The sequence below is a fragment of the Ammodytes marinus genome, assembly GCF_949987685.1.
Source record: "Ammodytes marinus genome assembly, chromosome: 5".
Lineage (NCBI taxonomy): Eukaryota > Metazoa > Chordata > Actinopteri > Uranoscopiformes > Ammodytidae > Ammodytes > Ammodytes marinus.
The window spans coordinates 17081899-17094693 of record NC_137234.1 but is presented as its reverse complement, the minus strand read 5'-3'; the positions used below and the strand labels follow the sequence as shown (position 1 = coordinate 17094693).

The window sequence follows — 12795 nt, the reverse complement described above, 5'->3', positions numbered from 1 at the left end:
TAATAATTTGGAGCATATAGTGGAGAACAATGTCTGCTCTAAATACTGCCTACAGGTAAACATGATAACATATTCAGTTGTCTTTAGCTTTCTTACTTTACAGTCTGACAAACGGAATTATAATTACATAAGCTTGATTTGGAAATGCAGCTAAAATGCCAAGAAGAACTGGCTCAAAGGCAGAAATGAAAGTGGTCTCTCCCACACATTCCCTTTGGCAGACTCCTGTGATCCTGCTTGTCCTCAACATGTCTTTACACTGTAGATGGTGGGAATGAGAAGTGATGGCACCTGCTGACTGGCTTTGGCGATGTCAGAAACTCACACGTACACTTGCACACACACTTGCGCACACACACACACACACACACACACACACACACACACACACACACACACACACACACACACACACACACACACACACACACACACACACACACACACACACACACACACACAATTTTTCTTTTGCTTACAATGCAATCATCAAGTCAGAAAATCTGTGAAATTAAGTCCAAAATTATTATTATGCTTAATAGAACATAAACGTTTGTATCCAATTAAAGAAAGAATAGGCAGTTGGCTCTTGTTTTGAAAAAGTGGAAGACATTAGTCCATTTTGCTTACAGAAATGCATGTTTGTAAGTGTGAAATTTGCTAATAACCCCAAGCAACTTATGACATTGTGAATAATTCGAGTCATTCCAGGTGATTAATTAAATAATACTTGAAATTAGGGACAAAATGAATAATGGTAAGAGCAGTTTCATTCCTGACCTTGTTCAATTTTTAATGAGCTCAGTACGACGGAGACTACGTTTTATAAATGGTGCTATAGGCTCATGTGAATATTGTAGATAATTAAAGAGCGTCTGTTAATATCAGGATCTCTGTACATCGGCAGGAAATAAAAGGGGTGGCGGTGCTCATCAAGTAAAAAAGACAGCATGGTTGTTCGGGCTACTCCACCTTGCAGTTGATGAGCATTCAGCAGCAGTGTGTTTAACAGAGGAGAAAACTTAAAGAAACCCAAGAGACTTGTAATCTCAAGAGGGATCATCATAAGGACCTTTGTAGGCTGTTGTTTCTCCGCCTTGGGAGGAGGCTGGGGGTGGGGCACAGACACTCCACAAAGCGTACTGCAGTGTCAAAGTTGTGCAGAAGTAAGGGGGAAAACAAGAGAAGAAGAAAAAAACATCATCCCTATCATTTAACCTGTATAACGAAAACAATGAAAATGGCATTGATTCACCAAAGAATATTTGACTGCAGTTGACCACAAAACATCACTGGACGCGTCTCCGCTGACCCATATTCGCCTACAGTATGAGTTCTCATAGGTTTGTGCTATCTGCTCTACTTTCCTCAGCGAACTGATATCAGGAGGGTCTTTCATTCCTCCACACATTAACAGTTGCGTACTATTCTATGCTATTCCGAGCCGGCAGGGCCTTGGTTACTTTTAATCACAGTGGGTAATGAGAGAAGAGATCCAGACTGTGAGACACAGAGTATTTTTAGATCTTGATCTCGATTATCTAACACATCGCTGTGGTCTCCACTCAGATGCCACTTTGTTGGGAGAGTTTTCGAATCGTCAATAGGAGTTAAATCACTGTGGAGTGGAGAGCTTGAGCACTTTGAAACCATTCATTGAATCAACCAACACATTTTCAATGTTACTGTGATGATCCTTCTACATTGTAATACTTTTGTACTTTTAACTTAACAGATTCTGACCGGTAATTTAACAACTTTCTTTTCTTACGTTTGATTAGTAAATGGATTTGTACGGAACTCACACTGCAGAGTCCGCAATGGGTGACTTTCCCAGAGTTGTTATTTCAAAAGTCACTGACGCCAAAGTACAGTATGGCATTTGTTTGTCCCATCATGGCCGAATGTGTAGTGTGCAGCGAGTGGAGGACCAGGGATTGTTGAGGGGTGTCGAGGGCTTTTCACAGAGGCTGCTTTAATGAGCCTCAGATAATTAAATGTTATTCCAGAGCTCGGTGGTCAGATTGCTGTCTCAGAAAATTGTGTGACTCAGTGATCTGTTTGTGCTTTTCTCATTTACAAAATAAACATCTATTTCTTTCCTCACTATCGTTCCGTAGATCAAACTTGACTTATACAGTCTAATAAAGCTCACTGCATGAGATGCATGTTTTAGTCTCTTTTTTAATTGGAGAGAGAAAGAGTGTCTGGGTCTATTTGTGGTCTGGTGCAATGTTGGAAATGCCAGCTGTCGTGCATCAAAGCCTTGCTGGAACAAACCGTTATTTTGGCATGTCCCCGCAACTTGTTAAACAGAACTTGCCATGTCGTACATTTAAGTTTTCCCTCATAATTAAAGACCCACTTTACATGGACATTTGATCAATAAGGTTTAAAACGGCTGTTTGTAATCTACATGAAATTTTTTATTTTTTTTAACTGTAAACCATATTACAGTGAAGCTTAATGCATAAACTTAAAACGCATTTTCTATAAAACTGCTCACTATGTTGTTGAAAATGACACTTTTGCGTTCTTCCCAGCCCTATGGAAAAGGAGAGAATAATCCTCAACACCTTCTGGAGTTATGACTGACAGCTGTGGCTGCTACGGAGAGCCGTGAGCCAAGCTCCATAACATAACACATGCTTGACATGTCTATGTCCATCTGGGGTCCCAGCCTTCAAACCACTGCACCCCTTGCTCTCTGCCGGCAGAGAGACCAAGGGACAAGAGAAGGAACGGGGTGTGAAGACGGGCCTCTTAGGGCTCTGAAGGAAGCATCCAAAGCCAGCTGGTCTGGCTTTGATGTAAATCTTATGTGCAGAGTGAAAGGAAGACAGCAGAATTACGACAAAGAGTTGTGGTAGACAGAAGGAAAAGAAGAGGATAAGGAAGTCACGACTAGTACGGAGGGGAAAGTGGAGATTGGAACAGCAGGTTCTGTGAAGGCGTTTTTACGACAACAGACAGGTGAGACACAGGTGTCAGGAAAGGTCTTGACTCCTTGCACATGTTGGAAATGTGATGATGCCAATTAACACTTATGTCATGTCATTTCAAGATTGATTCAGATGTCCTATGGGACTCCAAGGCAAGATAGTACTGTATCTTCTATGATTATGTGCATTTGAGAAATGATCTTACCACATACAGTATACCTTATGTAGCATCACGTTAAGGTGAAACTAAATGAGCTGATGTAAAATAACTATATTAATTTCATTTTCTGCTTACATCCCTGTTGTGTTGGTGGCATCACTTTGGGAAGATGTGTGGGGAGGGGTGTGTGTGTGTGTGTGTGTGTGTGTGTGTGTGTGTGTGTGTGTTAAAAAAACAAGAGTGCTGCTAAAGGAGATGCTGAGAGCAATTTGGTTCTGCACTGTTGTCAGTTGGCATTATCCTGAAGTCGCCAAGAACCGCGACACTGCAGAAACTTTGCTAAAAACACTCCAAGAAAACAGCTGGGGACTGTTCCCGTCTGATTCTTTTTGTCATGCCCATTGTTAATCACCGACTACGGCGGAGAAAAGAGCAGACTAACACGCACCTGTGAAAAAACAATTTACACGTTTTGATTGATTATAAGAATCCTACCCTCACATGATGTTGCAGCAGCGTGTATCTTGATCTGTAGATAACAAGAAGAGTAAAATCAAAGTGAAGTTTAAGAAAAAGACAAATCTGAGTATCACGGAGAAAAACGATACATTTAGGACATTGGGATTAGGGCAGTGACATCAGTTGGAAGACAACTTATCAGAGCCGGTACCAACATCTCTATAAGTTTTTTGTTTCATGTTGCATTTTGAAATCAGGGCTTTTGTTTGTTATAAGCACATTTGGGTTCCAAATGTTTTTGTTTTATTCCATGGAATTTAATTTGATCCACACAGATAGTAAAGGAAATGGATTTGGCACAGTTCTATTACTATATAATCACCACACAAATATGATTACATATATTATCAAGAAGTGTCTTCATTATCTTAATCAAAACAATTGGTAATACTAATTACACCATAGATTAAAAAAAAACATGAGGCAACAGATGATATTCAAAAGATACCCAACAGGCACAGAAAGTAGTGCATTACAATGGAGCTACAATCTGTCTTTTATATGCAGCTAATGGTGCAATATAAATTACTTGTTTGTGTGTGTGTAAGCGTGTGTGCAAGTGTACGTAAAGCTCATGGTGCAATATAAAATACTTGTTTGTGTGTGTGTGTGTGTGTGTGTGTGTGTGTGTGTGTGTGTGTGTGTGTGTGTGTGTGTTTGTGTTACAGAGAGACACAGAAACAGGACTACTGTAGGTATCAAGCTTTACTGTGGCTTATGTATAACTTTGAAAGGGGCTGCATGTGTGATGGACACATTAATTCACATGTAATGTACAGTTATGCACAACTGGCAGAGGTTATAATGGACAAAGTGACACTTACAGTATATATCTACTGGCCTGTTAAAACCTGGCAGGTGGAACCCATGGATGCTTAAATACTGCTCTTTTAAAGCCCGAGTTTGCACAGGAAAGCAAAAGAGGACCAGGGCTCAAGCAAACTGTAGGGACATTTCATGTGGCCATAAAGCACGCTTCCATTTAACCTGAACTGGTGCATGGCAGAAAGTCAAGAACAGGATAATGCAGACTACATTTAATAAACTTCAAGCAGTTATCTTTTAAATTCCACCATTATTGCAGTTTTCTTAAAATAAACTAGGACATACAGTACATTAAAAAGATTGTGAATTTAACTATACATTTAATTTATATTTAGGACTAACTTTTGAAAAAGGTATCACAATCCACTAGTGGCCAGCAGGCTATACTACGTCGTAGACTAATACATTAGCCACATACAGCAGCAGCCGTACTTAGTGCAGTGCAGAAAAAAGGACACAATTAGAGGAGGACATTTAAATAATCACGCCTTATTTTACTATTCAATCAGGTGCAATGGTGCCATGAAATCAATGAATGTTTGCACGGATACCAGATTGCTTCGACTACTATTTTTTAAAACACTGTATGTAAGCGATATAAAGTAAAAATTTGGTCTGGTGACTTTTTGGAGTTTAAATGACAATTGAAGTGATCAGTAAGGCCTCCCTGTCCTATTTCATATGATATAGAAAGCAGTCATATAGTCAGAAACCATAGATAGTATATAAAATGGATGTGGCATCCGGGCTGACCTCAGTTATTCCATCTGCATCCAATCGTCCTGGCCTATGCGCATCGCCATCTTGTCAGAGTTTGACTCCACTTAATTTCGTCTAACCCAAAAAGAGCATTGATATTTATTTATTTAACCTTTATTTATACTCGATATTTCATTGAGGGGTGACCCTCATTTACAATGATGTCGAGGGGAGGGAAATAAGCCCATCTAGCTGACATGTACCTCCGAGGCTAAGTCAGGGCCAGCGGCCAGCTAGCTGTGACTCAAGAGACCGCGCCCCTTATTATCTGTACATTTTAACCTCCAATAGTTTAAAAACTAGAATAATCCCCCAAAAAATGCCCTCCCTCAGTGTTGTCATGGAGCTAAACATAGAGACTAGAATGTTTGTTTTTGGTCTAGGCCGTAAATAGGTTTAATAATGCTGTGAAAACGTCCTATCTAACAGGGGAGTCAATGAGAAATTGCTCTGTTTGGGACCACCTCTTAGTGGCCACTCAGGGAATTTAATTTTGTGTCACTTCCGCATTGGATGCTGGTAGAACTCCAGGGCTGTACAGTGCGACAGTTTTGATCGCATTTGCTACTGAAATTGATCACGTGCGATGATGAATACAAGTCCAGTCGCACCAGTGCTAATGAGCAGATGCTGTCTCTCTGAGACACAGAGGAGCGATGCACAATACTGCTTAGAGGGCTCTACATTAACACTCTCCAAATGCGGGTGAATGTAGTCTTAGGCGAGTAAGTTATTAAGTCTACCCTCCACTTTGGCTGGTGAAAGATGTGTGCTCGGGATCTGTGCTTGTGCGGCGAGATTATAGCGTCTAACTTCACCAACGGTTAAAAACAGGAAGGAGACGGCTCCCTTTACATTAAGGCAGTCAAGTTAGCGCGTGTGCAAACAGAACATTTCCTGTGCGCCTTCACAATAAAAGTCGGTTACTAGCCAAATGCGAGTTGACTTTTATTTTGAAGCAGGTAAGAACAGGAAGTTAGGCCGCTTCACAGCCCTGCAGTCAACAGCAGTAACTATCTATGATAGTAACTGACAAAGATTGACACAACCTATTTAATTTGGCCTGAATTGTATAAATATGTTTACTAATTTATTTAATAGGCTATATGTTCAATGTTTTAAAGTATGGTTTTCATTAAAAGAATGAAATGTTCTAAAAATGTTTGTTATTATTAGGCTAATATAATAATGATATGTTTATAAAAATATATAGGTATAGACATTATTTTTATAGTTCTATGGGGGGGAAATAATTCTGAATCAGCAAAAAAATTGCCATTGGCAGGTTAGACTCTTTTGTCTAAATTGCAATCAGTGCACCCCTATTCATTTTTCTACAATTACTACTGCACACTAGGATATCATATTCATTGAGAATCTCAAATGAGACCAAGATGACATGCTCAAAGGTAATTAGAGCTAAATGCAAGGGTTAGGGTCATGCAAGTTTTCGATCATACTTTGTGTGCTACCAAATCTATTTTTGTGCTACTGAATTTTTTTGCTTGCTAGCACCAGTGCTACCACTTTAAAAAATAAGCGTACAGCCCTGTAGAACTCGCTGTGGTTGGAGCTTGTCAGAAACATGATTTATGACTTTACCGCAAGATATTGATTAGCATAACTGAAACTTTACTAATAATAGTATAACTCCTTTAAAGTGGACCGATTATACTTTTTCGACTTTTATGACCTATAAACGTTGTTATAATGATTTATAGTCATATTTAACCATACTAAAGTATCAAATAATGACTTGCATGCATTTAGACGTATTCCCTGCTGACCGTCTGGGGTGGCTGTGCAGAGCGCTAAACACTAGGGCAGCCGGTCGAGAATTCACTCGTTCAAATCAGTTCAAATTTCCTGCAATCGTGTCGTCGCGGTTCCGGATTTTTCCATGTATGGTAATGCTGCAACGTGCTAGCGCGCTCCGGCCATGCCCCCACCTTCCTGCGCACATCTGCCCGCGCACTGCTGAAAGTGCTCCGGAAGGAAGGCAACCAATCACAACGGAGTGGGGTTTGCAGCAGGGGGGGGGGAGGGGGCGGAGATGGCCGAAGCGCAGTGTTGACAGAGCATGCTGAATTGCCCAGATGAGAGGAAGCGTTTCCCGAAAATCTACACAGTTTTTTGTGATGTGATTCGTGTCAGGTTGCTCTATGGTATAGCAGTTTTTAACAATAAATTAAGACCAGAAAAGTAGTATAATAGGAGATCTTTAAGCTCCAACTTATATCAGGTAAACTTGTGATTTAGGCTATGATGGAAGTAGATGATTTATTCAAATGCATCCTTTACTTAAGAAAACGTAGCAACATCAAGAGTTTTACCAAAATAGGCCTAATTATGGAAGTGAAATTAACCTTGTTGTCAGTGTTATTTTTGCATTACCGTGCCTTTTTTGATGATGCAACTGGTCAAGGTTGCTCCTCATAGTTGTTGTACACAAAGCTGATGATCTTAAATTTGTTTAAAAAAAAACTGTCTGCAAAATTTCAATAATCATCATTAAAATGTAGCGATTTATGCCATAAGAAGTATGAACCTATGCATGTAGTCAGCCTGGAATATGAGACGTAGACGATTATTGTATCACACCTGTTTCCATACCCAGTGAAAACAGTAACAGTGGCCCGGTAACCACACCTCCTGTAATCCTGCACGTACACGTGACAGGCTCCATATGGGAGTCAAGCGGTTCACGCCTTCCTCCCTCTAATTGGCTGCTCAACAGACGCTGCAGATTTCCATTGGCTGCATGAGGTGCCCTTTAAAAACACATTCCACTGCTGTTAGAGATGTGACGTCAAATATTTAATGTGATGAGGCTGAGCCGAGTAATTTTTAGGGAAATTAGTGTTGTTGTCCCAAATCAATCAAATCAAATCAGTCTCAAAGGATCAGATTTATTTAAGTTGAGACTACACTACATTGTCTTATTCTTTATTTGTTGCGCCTTTTAGTTATGTCAAACTTTTTCTAGCCTATAGGCCTACGTTTCGTTGGTTTATAGCCTATGAACTAAAAAAACTAAACTAAATCGTCGTAGGCCTATTCCTAATACTTTGACCAAAAGGCCTATGGAGCCCAAAATGTTTTAATTTACAGCAAGACTTTTATTAGGTAGTCTACTAATGTTTTGACGGTGGTGTGCGTAGAGAGAGAGAGAGAGAGAGAGAGAGAGAGAGAGAGAGAGAGAGAGAGAGAGAGAGAGAGAGAGAGAGAGAGAGAGAGATCGTCAGAGAAGGGGAGGAGTCTCTCACTGACAAGAGGGTAGCCTGGCTTTTCTGAGTTTGTCAGCTCAACCTAAAATAGCAGTCAGCGTGTAAATGTGAACTGAAAATACGTTTATCCACTGGAGCCACCGATATAGAGTGTCTACACGCGGCGACTTACTTCGGGAGTAAAGGTGAGTAACGGAAATAGAAACAATGTTGCGGAGTGTGGCAGGCAGGCAGCAGCACTAGCTACAGTGAGTGAGAGTAGAGAAGCGCAAGAGGGAGACGTAGAGTGGATTTGGGACACGGCCGGGGACATGAACTGTAGCCTATTTCTATTTATCTCTATATCTGTTTTCCTCGGGGTACTGACAGAACACGAGATACGGGATGGTGAAGCCCCTTCGTGTCACTTGACATTGGTCGTGTTGACTTATCCGAGAGGTTCTGAAAACGTCCAAGTGTCTGTTTAAAGGGCGCAGCCAGACGCGCGCGCTGTTGATATCAGTCAATCGCGAGAAACTTTTACAGGATTCATCGTCAACTGTATAACGCCGGGCTGTACGCCACACTGTGGCTTCTGTACAGACGGCCCGTTTGTGAATTGTGGTTCGGGAAAACACCCTCACATTTTAATCGTGGGATTGACATCGTGAACTGCTGAACTGTGCTTTGTAAAACATGGGCATCGTTTGGCCAAAATTGTAATCAATGTGAAATAACACTGCTGCTTTGACAAGCTATAGCCTACAGTCCACACACAGTAATAGAAGTTGAGGTCTAATACTGAGTTTACAGCAACTTGTATGTCTGAACATTAACTCTTAAATAAACATGTAAACCCACCCAAACTAATTTTCAAAAAACATATAGTGAATCATGATGATCAAAATGTTGTTTTTGAATATAATGGCGCTTAAGGTTTTTTGACAGTTGCCTTGCATTAGTGGCACTGAAATGCAGATGGTGCTGGTCAGCCCGTTTACGATGACATCACTACACTTTCTTGTGGCCATACATGTTGTGGCCAGTGTTGACTGAATAAAGGACATAACAGTCATTAATCAATTCAACAAGACCAGACTATAGCTCTACTTTCCAAGCAAAAGTAGGTTTGCGTGACATCAAGCCTAAGCTTGATTTAGTTTTGGCACCTTTAACACGGAATGTAAGTGATTTCAGGTCCTTATGAATCTGATCTCCTGATTATAAAGTAAACAAATTCATTTAGAGGGAGATGATTGGGGGCGCATGGCTGGTTAAAGCTAGAAATAGCTCAGCTGAAATGTAGCCTATCTGGTGAATGAATTTCGACATGTAGTTGTTGTCTTTAATATGCTTCTTCTCACAACATAAGATCACTTGCTCTTTAATGATTCAAATTGGCAGGCGACACGGGACAGGGCAGATAAGCTGTATGGGCAGTTTGGAAACAGCGCTGGTGAGAGAGGATCTTCGCTGTCTTTTTGAATCTCTTGTGACCTTAACCTCTTGCCAGAACAGGCCATGGCATTGGCCAACAGTAACCTGACTTGTATGCCTACACTGTGCTTGTTTTATTAATGGTGTACAGGAGAAGCAGTAATTAATTATTCCTTATACAAGGAGCATAAACTAAAGTTGTTCTCGATCCACTTTACAATTGTTAATACTGGTATAAATGAAGTCTTTGGAAAAGTTTTGGTTAACATGTTGCAACTTGTAAAGCGTCTTTTGTGTTATAGTATGGAGCATATTTTCTAGAACTGTGTTTCAGCATCCTTTAAAGCTGTGTAGTTTATATATTGCTCTGTTTACTTTGCCTTTACCCCAGCAGTAAATATTTAATAACTTAACAGTATAGCCCGGCAATCAGGTCGAACCAATGACACATTTTATTGTTTAAAGTCATTCCTCAGGGACACGAGTTGTTGCAGCAGTAGGGAAACATAGCCTTATATTTTTTCACTATCTGTTTCGTGTTAGCGTCATTCTGATGGCATGTACATTAACCCAGCAGCTGGCTGCCAGTGATTTCTAAAGCAAAGCAGTAAAGCACCCTCCGATCAGCAGTCATTAGCTCCTGTGCTGCCCCGGGCCTCGCTAGTAATGGGCCTTGTTGCTCATGATCCGGCGTCACGTGAGCTCTTATGTCTAATGTGTGTATGAGGGATTTCTTCCAACGCTGCTCAAATGAATATCATTTTAACAATTTATGTTGCATATTAGTCAAAGTAATGAATATGATGTCTGCGAAGGGGCCACCGTTAATGTCTTTCTCATGAATGCAGTATGTTGCTCTAACCTCAGAGACTCCACTGGTCCTTCACTCGCACTCGCATCTAGAGGTTTGAGATTGTTCCAGTCAACAATATAAATCCATGCAGTAACACAAAGCTACTTGGACCGTTTTTCCAAGGCGTTTTACCGCTGTCTGTGAATTATTTTAGCCTGGCTACATGTTGTGTTTGCGTGGCCCTTTGCGTGTCTCTCAATGTGCGTGATGAGTTCTCAGTGGAAAAGAGAGAAGTGAGAGGTGGCGAACGGTGTGAGGAACGGGCAGCTGCAGCATCTTTTGCTGCACTCCTCATCCCACTTCAAGCTCAGTGTCTCAGCTTCTCCTTCCAGGAGAAATGTGGAGTGTGTGGGCGAGTCGGATCTGAAATTAACGCCGGTTGTCAGAAAGAGAATGCTGGCGTTTACACGATGCCTCTGAATCACTGAGCAAAAGTCTCTCTCCTCCACTCTCTCCTGTTCCCAGGACATTTTATTCCAAGGAGGACAAGCCACCATTAAGCTGAAAGCTAAGGATGTATTGAATGAAAAATAAGACTTAGAAGAAGATCGGTCCAATAAAGAGGATAGTGTTTCTTTGAATTTGTTGGTAAGCCAAGATGTTCTTCTCTTGTAACTGCAAATTTAGCTACAGCATTACAGCAACAACAGATTGTTGTACCATTGTTTTGCAATTGGTTTGTATTTAAAACATTAAAAAATAATATGTTATTGTGAATCAATTTTATTTAGTTATTTAAACTTCATTTAAATTCTTGTAACACTGAAGTGAAATATATACCTGTATTTCTGGCAAATATTGTGAATATTAAATGCAGTTTCTTAATTGATGAAACTGGGAATTAAAAGGTGCTGAACTGTCAGAAGGTTTGCATAGGGTCACAGGAAAATACATTGAAGTGACTGTAGCCCTTGTTTTTCTCTTAAATGAATAATTGTCTTTCATTTATTCTGTGTGCAGTTAATTTTCAGGCTCTGGCTCATGTTCTGGCTGATGTTTAGTGCTCTGGCGTACTTGAGCTGGTGTTTTATTTGATTTCTTTCTTCAAAATCTCTCAGAAATAAAAGTTGGGTTATAACATTCCCTGTCACATTGTAGCTATTAGACCTTCTCTTTGTTTAACGAAAGCATCTTAGCAACGTGATTCATTGTTTATTGGAGCTCTATCATCAATATGGAGATTCCAGCGTTTTCCTGTGAGACCTGGAGGTTGGATGCAGAATTTTGAGCCTGGCAGACAATGTTTTAGACCGCAGTTAACTGTAGACTGTCCACTGTGGACTAAAGAGAAAATGTTTTTTTTTGTAAACAAGTAGCTGGCCGTTGTACAAGAAACCACTAGAATCTAACCTAAACTATACATGTACAGCCTAAAACCTTCTAATAGTTTGATTGGAAGTCAAGAGACATGTTTTTTTAATAATTGATAAAACTTTTTTTTTCTGAGTTTAGTTAATGCTGAGTTAAATCAAAAGCCTTTGGTTAGCACTGTAATGCCACTGCAAGAATGTAATGGGTTCATTTCCTTGCCCCTCTTTCTCTGTGTGGCGTTTTCATGCATTTCCTGTGTCAGACAGGACGTTCATACTCTGTGATCATGAGCTGTCGGTATGGGTGTGAACTAGCACTGGGTGTCAGACACCAACTTGCTAAATATTTTTTAACGTTACCGTAGATGGAGTAGGTTGATTCAAAATTAAATACATTTTCACTTAAACGTTGAACTACAGCATATTATAGCCTATTATACAACTATATTATGCAAAATGCACTTTTTCATGTTTTTCAACATTAAAATGGATCCCCAAAGTATGAGAGGAAAAACAAAACAGTCATATTAAGCCACACCCCCACATTAACAACCTAACTTACAACTACCTCAACCTGTGATAAGCACACCCTCAGATACCCATGAATCTAACTGACGGTTATCAGAGCAGACTGGGCTTTTTGGAAGGCTGGGCTTAAAGAGACAGGCTCTACAACGGAGTGTTTCAGACAGATGCTGAAAAGAGCTGATTCAGCAATGGCACCGTGAGAAATATTAATGTTTTTTTTGGACAGTACACCATCAAATCAGATTTTATTAGAAAC

The 12795-nt window shown here is 40.3% G+C and overlaps 1 protein-coding gene across 5 annotated transcripts in view; it reads left to right on the top strand.

Annotated features, from left to right (window-relative positions):
• The first annotated feature begins 2754 nt into the window (after positions 1 to 2754).
• The window catches only part of mef2aa (myocyte enhancer factor 2aa), a 59816-nt gene continuing 49775 nt past the window's right edge, over positions 2755 to 12795 (top strand). For 4 of the 5 annotated variants that reach the window (XM_080027884.1, XM_080027881.1, XM_080027885.1 and 1 more), the window contains exon 1: positions 8478 to 8617. The gene's annotated coding sequence lies outside the window, so the exon portion shown is untranslated. Of the gene's footprint in view, positions 2974 to 8477; positions 8618 to 12795 lie in introns of those variants that run through there. The other variant, XM_080027882.1, reaches the window with a different exon arrangement.